Below are 8918 nucleotides of genomic sequence, written 5' to 3'. Positions count from 1 at the left end.
TGTAAAACTTTTAACTTTATACATTTTTCTGTATTGCTTTATTGCATTTAAATGTTCAGTTATTTTTGTTATAAGAAAAAAGTTATTAAACCTGTTATACTGTATTATGACAGCACTTTTTTAAAACTAAAATCGTGATAATACCGTATACCGTGATAAAAGCATTAGTAATTAATCGCAACATGAAAATTTGATACCGGCATATCCCTACTGTGTGTGTGTGTGTTCACTACTGTGTGTGTGTCTTCACTACTGTGTGTGTGTGTCTTCACTACTGGTGTGTGTGTGTGTGTGTGTGTGTGTGTGTGTACTACTGTGTGTGTGTGTGTACTACTGTGTGTGTGTGTGTACTACTGTGTGTGTGTGTGTACTACTGTGTGTGTGTGTGTACTACTGTGTGTGTGTGTGTACTACTGTGTGTGTGTGTGTACTACTGTGTGTGTGTGTGTACTACTGTGTGTGTGTGTGTACTACTGTGTGTGTGTGTGTACTACTGTGTGTGTGTGTGTACTACTGTGTGTGTGTGTGTACTACTGTGTGTGTGTGTGTACTACTGTGTGTGTGTGTGTACTACTGTGTGTGTGTGTGTACTACTGTGTGTGTGTGTGTACTACTGTGTGTGTGTGTGTACTACTGTGTGTGTGTGTGTACTACTGTGTGTGTGTGTGTACTACTGTGTGTGTGTGTGTACTACTGTGTGTGTGTGTGTACTACTGTGTGTGTGTGTGTACTACTGTGTGTGTGTGTGTACTACTGTGTGTGTGTGTGTACTACTGTGTGTGTGTGTGTACTACTGTGTGTGTGTGTGTACTACTGTGTGTGTGTGTGTACTACTGTGTGTGTGTGTGTACTACTGTGTGTGTGTGTGTACTACTGTGTGTGTGTGTGTACTACTGTGTGTGTGTGTGTACTACTGTGTGTGTGTGTGTACTACTGTGTGTGTGTGTGTACTACTGTGTGTGTGTGTGTACTACTGTGTGTGTGTGTGTACTACTGTGTGTGTGTGTGTACTACTGTGTGTGTGTGTGTACTACTGTGTGTGTGTGTGTACTACTGTGTGTGTGTGTGTACTACTGTGTGTGTGTGTGTACTACTGTGTGTGTGTGTGTACTACTGTGTGTGTGTGTGTACTACTGTGTGTGTGTGTGTACTACTGTGTGTGTGTGTGTACTACTGTGTGTGTGTGTGTACTACTGTGTGTGTGTGTGTACTACTGTGTGTGTGTGTGTACTACTGTGTGTGTGTGTGTACTACTGTGTGTGTGTGTGTACTACTGTGTGTGTGTGTGTACTACTGTGTGTGTGTGTGTACTACTGTGTGTGTGTGTGTACTACTGTGTGTGTGTGTGTACTACTGTGTGTGTGTGTGTACTACTGTGTGTGTGTGTGTACTACTGTGTGTGTGTGTGTACTACTGTGTGTGTGTGTGTACTACTGTGTGTGTGTGTGTACTACTGTGTGTGTGTGTGTACTACTGTGTGTGTGTGTGTACTACTGTGTGTGTGTGTGTACTACTGTGTGTGTGTGTGTACTACTGTGTGTGTGTGTGTACTACTGTGTGTGTGTGTGTACTACTGTGTGTGTGTGTGTACTACTGTGTGTGTGTGTGTACTACTGTGTGTGTGTGTGTACTACTGTGTGTGTGTGTGTACTACTGTGTGTGTGTGTGTACTACTGTGTGTGTGTGTGTACTACTGTGTGTGTGTGTGTACTACTGTGTGTGTGTGTGTACTACTGTGTGTGTGTGTGTACTACTGTGTGTGTGTGTGTACTACTGTGTGTGTGTGTGTACTACTGTGTGTGTGTGTGTACTACTGTGTGTGTGTGTGTACTACTGTGTGTGTGTGTGTACTACTGTGTGTGTGTGTGTACTACTGTGTGTGTGTGTGTACTACTGTGTGTGTGTGTGTACTACTGTGTGTGTGTGTGTACTACTGTGTGTGTGTGTGTACTACTGTGTGTGTGTGTGTACTACTGTGTGTGTGTGTGTACTACTGTGTGTGTGTGTGTACTACTGTGTGTGTGTGTGTACTACTGTGTGTGTGTGTGTACTACTGTGTGTGTGTGTGTACTACTGTGTGTGTGTGTGTACTACTGTGTGTGTGTGTGTACTACTGTGTGTGTGTGTGTACTACTGTGTGTGTGTGTGTACTACTGTGTGTGTGTGTGTACTACTGTGTGTGTGTGTGTACTACTGTGTGTGTGTGTGTACTACTGTGTGTGTGTGTGTACTACTGTGTGTGTGTGTGTACTACTGTGTGTGTGTGTGTACTACTGTGTGTGTGTGTGTACTACTGTGTGTGTGTGTGTACTACTGTGTGTGTGTGTGTACTACTGTGTGTGTGTGTGTACTACTGTGTGTGTGTGTGTACTACTGTGTGTGTGTGTGTACTACTGTGTGTGTGTGTGTACTACTGTGTGTGTGTGTGTACTACTGTGTGTGTGTGTGTACTACTGTGTGTGTGTGTGTACTACTGTGTGTGTGTGTGTACTACTGTGTGTGTGTGTGTACTACTGTGTGTGTGTGTGTACTACTGTGTGTGTGTGTGTACTACTGTGTGTGTGTGTGTACTACTGTGTGTGTGTGTGTACTACTGTGTGTGTGTGTGTACTACTGTGTGTGTGTGTGTACTACTGTGTGTGTGTGTGTACTACTGTGTGTGTGTGTGTACTACTGTGTGTGTGTGTGTACTACTGTGTGTGTGTGTGTACTACTGTGTGTGTGTGTGTACTACTGTGTGTGTGTGTGTGTTCACTACTGTGTGTGTGTGTGTTCGATACTGTGTGTGTGTGTGTTCGATACTGTGTGTGTGTGTGTACTACTGTGTGTGTGTGTGTGTGTTCACTACTGTGTGTGTGTACTACTGTGTGTGTGTGTGTGTGTGTTCACTACTGTGTGTGTGTGTTCACTACTGTGTGTGTGTGTGTGTGAGTGTTCGATACTGTGTGTGTACTACTGTGTGTGTGTGTGTGTTCAATACTGTGTGTGTGTGTGTGTACTACTGTGTGTGTGCACTTGGATGGGATAAATGCAGAGCACAAATTCCGAGTATGGGACACCACATGTCACTTCACTCACACACTCACTCTCACTCACTCGCTCACTCACTCACTTTAATTGATTTTAATTTACTTTCTTTATGAATTGAGGAGATTTTTAATTGGCGAGCACTTTTTGATTATTTTTTATCGGATTTATAATCAAGCCTTAGAACTGTGAAGGCCCTATTCATTTCTCCTCATTGTTCATTTATTTACATTTATTTTAAAAACACAAAGGCTTCTACTTTGAACCTGATTAATGTTCATTTATTTTTAACACCGTTAATGTTTAATTTTTTAACAATTCTACTTTAGTCATTTTATAAAGTGCATTCAGTCCTCTAGATCAGGGATTGTATATTTAACTCAATGTAATGATGAAGAGTTTGGTTTTATTATATTTTGAAGACAGAGCGCATTTACATGAGAACGAGCAGTTGTTAAAACAGCTCTCATTGTCGTCATGTATTATACTTCTCCAATCAATTTTATTAATAAGCAAATTACGGCCTTAGCTCAGATGTTACCAGTGTACAGTGTAAAATCTCCAAACCTGGCTAGACAGCATAACAGTATTAAACCCAGAATTGCATGAACCCAAGGTTTAATATGACCGTGTGTTAACAGCGTTAGAGAGCCTGAGTCAGTCTTGAGTGTTGGAGCTGTGATGAATGATTAGCTCTCATACGCTGTGAGTCAGGTGCTTCTGGGCTGCTGTAATGGAGGTGCTGTGGAAGGAAGGAAGGAAGGAGTCAGTGTTTTTCAGCTCTGCTGACAGAGACATTCAGCTCAGCTCTCTCTGCATTGCTTTCTCTGCTCGCCCAACCGTCATTGTCTTGTGTGTTTGTCCTGTACCTGAGTGAATCTGACCCTCTTCTGTTTTCACAGGCCCTGCCTGAAGATGAACGTCCTCAAAGACAACAAAGACTTGGCCTGTTTCTACACAACCAAACACTCCTGGAGGGGGAAGTAAGTGCCTCATTCCTCTCTGTTACTATGAGACGCTTCATTCAGACGGACCTCATGTTCCAGATCTCAGGCTTGAGTGAGATTTACCACTGTCAAGATTATTCATTGACTGACAGCTTTTTTATTGTCTGGCATTTTGCATCATTTTACTGCTCTTAAATCCTATCAGTGATCAATCCTGTTCCCTCAAAGCACATCGCAGATAGCCTCAGACTCGAGGGCCGCTCACAGACTCTCACTTCTCTCTTTACAAACACTAACTTTCACTTATGCCGTTCCAAACCTGTATAACTTACTTTCTTCTGTGGAACATGAAAGTAGTTATTTAGAAGGATGCTCACACTGCTCTCTTACATACAAATATGGCACATCAACATGTTACACACAGTTTGATGTCATGTCTATCTGTTTGTGTTGTAATTGATCACAGTGTGCACTCCCAATGCCAAACTCCCAATGAACAGCAAATCATGCCATGACTGTATGATGCATGTATGATGTGTGGAGGTCGAGCTGAATGAGAATCCACAGGTAATAACTCCAGATGCAGTAATTAATTAGCCATGATCTCGTTAAGCCGTCACTCTCTTGTGTGTCTCACTCTTTAACTCGTAATCATTAGCTGTGCTTATAGGATGTGATGGGCAAGAAGAAGATGTAAATGTTAGGGTTATAATTGTGTCCTTGTTTCATTCAGACTTCTCAATGTCTTGGTTGTTTTTGCAGTGTTTGTGAGGAAACTGGTCTGTATTTTCTCTTAATCATGTGACAGCAGCCACTAAGAGTTTATTAGATTTACTAGAAAGCTTCTCGCTGATGTGCACGAAGACTGAACACACACGCTCACACACTCACTCACTCACACACACACTCACTCACTCACACACACACACACACACACACGCGCACACTCTCTCACACACACACACACACACGCGCACACTCTCTCACACACACACACACACACGCGCACACTCTCTCACACACACACACACACACGCGCACACTCTCTCACACACACACACACACACGCGCACACTCTCTCACACACACACACACACACGCGCACACTCTCTCACACACACACACACACACGCGCACACTCTCTCACACACACACACACACACGCGCACACTCTCTCACACACACACACACACACGCGCACACTCTCTCACACACACACACACACACGCGCACACTCTCTCACACACACACACACACACGCGCACACTCTCTCACACACACACACACACACGCGCACACTCTCTCACACACACACACACACACGCGCACACTCTCTCACACACACACACACACACGCGCACACTCTCTCACACACACACACACACACGCGCACACTCTCTCACACACACACACACACACGCGCACACTCTCTCACACACACACACACACACGCGCACACTCTCTCACACACACACACACACACGCGCACACTCTCTCACACACACACACACACACGCGCACACTCTCTCACACACACACACACACACGCGCACACTCTCTCACACACACACACACACACGCGCACACTCTCTCACACACACACACACACACGCGCACACTCTCTCACACACACACACACACACGCGCACACTCTCTCACACACACACACACACACGCGCACACTCACACACGCGCACACTCTCACACACACACACACAGAGGAAGTCTGTTATTGGTCCGTTCCGCTGGACTCGATGTGGATGGCTCTGAGAGCTTCATTTCCGACAGACGTGGAGTAAATTATGCAACAACTGACAGCAGCTCTGAAATGGTGGCCTGATTTCGTCAGAAGGACGGTAGTAGATAGTGTGAAGAGAGTTCAGCCAAAAATAATTGTAGTTATGTGCTCACCCTCATGTCGATCCAAACATGCATGACTTTCTTTATTCAACGAAAACACAGAAGTAGATCTTTCAAAAATGTTTTAGAATTATTTTGGACCCCCCTGACTTTCTTTGTGTGGACAGAAACACTGGGACTGTGAGAGTATGTGAAGAGTTATTTAGGTATCAGTTTCCTAATAAAAGGAAAGTACCACATGTGTGTCATGTAGCTGTTGAAATGAAAAGAGAGGCCAGAAATGAAAGCAAAACGAGCCCGGACACGTCCACTGAGCCGATCTGCGCTCTGTAGAGCTGTGTTATACTGTGAGCTGAGCTGATTTCTGAGGTTCTTATGCTGCTCTGTGGGTCTCTCACACTGCTGTTGATCTCCGCTTCACTCGAGAGCGTGTGTGTTGTGTGCTGCATTACTCTTCACTAGCACACCAGACAGTAAAACCAAACTGGAAGAATTATAGGTCTGATTTTGTTCGTGTTGTAAAGCTGTAGACTTTGTGATTTCTTTCACAGCACTAGACGTGTAAAGAGATTCCTCCAGCTGTGTGTTTCACGCAGTTACGTCATCTGCTGTGATTCAGAGAGCAGCCAGGTGTGATTCCTCTGGAGCAATGATCTCATTCATGTGTTCTCACCTCATCTGAGCTGATGATGGAGCTTTGGACAATATCAGTTAACAGAGAACGGCTCAGTTTCACATTGCATGCTTGTCTTTTTGTCAGGTTGTGCTGTTTGCAGACTGTGGTCAAAAACTCAAGGCTTGATTGTGACATTGGAACTTCTTGACCTCAGTGTTGAGTTCCTGATTTCATTTCTTGTTTTAATCCAGTGTCTTCACATACAGTAGCTGTATGTGTACTAATCTGTACAGCATAATATGCATTATACACTGTATACTGCCTAGTATTTTTAATTGTATACAAAAAAGATTATTATGCAAAAAGCATTTCAAACTGTTTTGAAGCTATGTTGTCACATGACTTCATGATGTTCTGTATTTCATTCAGCAAGTGGAATCCAGTCATTATTAGGGGTGCTCCCATCAGGATTTTTGACCACATACACCGATCTTTTTAAAGCCTTCTTTTTATCATTTATAACTATTTATAGTGATACTCCAACCAGGGTTTTTAGACATTTATTCAGGGCCTGAATTTCGTTTTTGTAAATGTGGGGAATTCCTCTCTTAGATGACTCTTGTGAGAGAAGCAGCTTTCACACAGGAGTCCGCTACTGATCCGTGTTTACCACAAACACAACATTTATCCATTAGTTTGATTTCAAATCCAAACACTGTCACTGTCACTGAAAATGCTTTTTCAGCATTGCAATTCTTTTTTACACAGTACAGTAATACAATCTTTCACAGATGTGTTTAAACACAATAAATATAAGCAACACATTATTCAATGCTTTTTACTTTTGCACTTACTTCTAGATTTATATATTAAGTTGCTCAAGCAAGTGGCAAAACATTTAAACTACTTTTCTTACGTTATCACAAACTTACCATTGACAGAACTAGTCAGCTCTTCTGCCTTTCCTTTTGCATTGAACTCTTTATTACAAGCAATCCTGCGGTTCATAAAGAACTTAGTTTTCCTTCCTCCACGAGTGCATCTATTATTGCCTTGTTTATTTAAAAGTGCTCTTTTCCTTTAAAACTAGCCAACAAGCCATATGTGTTGACTGTGAAAGACCGTATACTTTAATTATATGCATTTATTTTCGTTTTCATATTTACTGCAAACAATGCGCTGTTACTTTAATTCAGCGAGTTTAATAGACTCGGTGCAGAAACGATCTCGGCACTGCTGCAGACGCACCGCTCCTGAACACACTGCCGGACCACAACCGTGTGCAGTGAACGCTTTAATCCGTTAACATGAGCGCGGAAAAAATACGCACCACATACACACTGCAAACGGAGTAATGTGAACCTGGCGTTATGTGTGTGCGCTTGCGAGTGTGCATGAGCGCACGGTCTCCAGGAGAGTGTGCGAGCGCTGAATGGTTAAAACTGGAAAGAATTAAAAAGTAATGCAATTTATAAACTTTAGTGATGATGTGACACTGCCTCGATTGTGCAAGTGACAATTCCTCTGTCAACTGTGCAGCGTGCAGCTCGCTTATAGACAGACGCGATGTGGTGATTTGAAACCATTTGCGTATTTTGAGAGAGAAAGAGAGAGCACGCGGTGATTCACTCACGCTGTTTGTGAAATTACGTCTCATACAAGGTTTTCAAATTACTTTGTTATTTAATGAAGAAATATGAAGGTGAGTACCTCACCTTCATCATTATAATAATTTCACCCGCGCCGGACAGAGACTGAGATGGTGCCGCTGCATGTCGTGCCAAACCTCGTCAGCTCATCAAAGCGTCATCAGCTTGAGATCGGTCGATAGTGATCGGTAGCCGATCAATCGGAGCACCCCTAGTCATTACCACTGAAATTACAAATGCTGTTATGCATTTTTGATTCTGTGTAAAGTCGTTATTAATGAAATAATGAAGCAAGAATCTGACACGATTTCCAAAAAAAATAAAAAATCTCCTTGCTTCACATGGAAAGGTTAAGTTGTGCACCAAGTGTGGTTGTGCATTTCTGATGTGTGTAGTATTCTGTGTGTGTGTGTGTGTGTGTGTGTGTGTTGTGTGTGTGTGTTGTGTGTGTGTGTGTGTGTGTTGAAGGGAAGTTGTTAAAAGCCACAGATGATGAATAATTAAGCGGTCTTGTGACAGCTCTCAGCAGGCTGTTTATTGTTCTGCAAGGTCAGAGAGAGAAAGAAGTCGAGTGCCTTTAACTGGAAATAATGTCATACTAGTAGGGCTGGACGATATGGCCAAAATTTATATCACGATATATTTCTTAATTTCGGTCGATACAATATAATTCCGATATCGATATGAACACTATTAAGCCTCGTAAAAACTGCCAAGAATGCCCACAACAGATGTTTTTTTTTTTTTCAGATGCTTTTGCTCACCAAGCCTGCATTTATTTGATCCAAAATACAGCAAAAACAGTACATTTTGAAATTT

General features: G+C 42.7%; 1 long non-coding RNA gene across 1 annotated transcript in view; it reads left to right on the top strand.

The window, feature by feature from the left end:
• The window catches only part of LOC107655708 (uncharacterized), a 19916-nt gene that overhangs the window by 6751 nt on the left and 4247 nt on the right, over positions 1 to 8918 (top strand). Inside the window, exon 2 of the long non-coding RNA XR_001630475.1 lies at positions 3930 to 4010. This is a non-coding gene — a long non-coding RNA (uncharacterized LOC107655708). The remainder of the gene's footprint in view (positions 1 to 3929; positions 4011 to 8918) is intronic.

This window comes from Sinocyclocheilus anshuiensis, unplaced genomic scaffold (genome assembly GCF_001515605.1).
Source record: "Sinocyclocheilus anshuiensis isolate Anshui unplaced genomic scaffold, SAMN03320099.WGS_v1.1 scaffold631, whole genome shotgun sequence".
Lineage (NCBI taxonomy): Eukaryota > Metazoa > Chordata > Actinopteri > Cypriniformes > Cyprinidae > Sinocyclocheilus > Sinocyclocheilus anshuiensis.
Note: the sequence above shows the minus strand (reverse complement) of the source record. Positions and strands in the feature narration are given on the sequence as shown.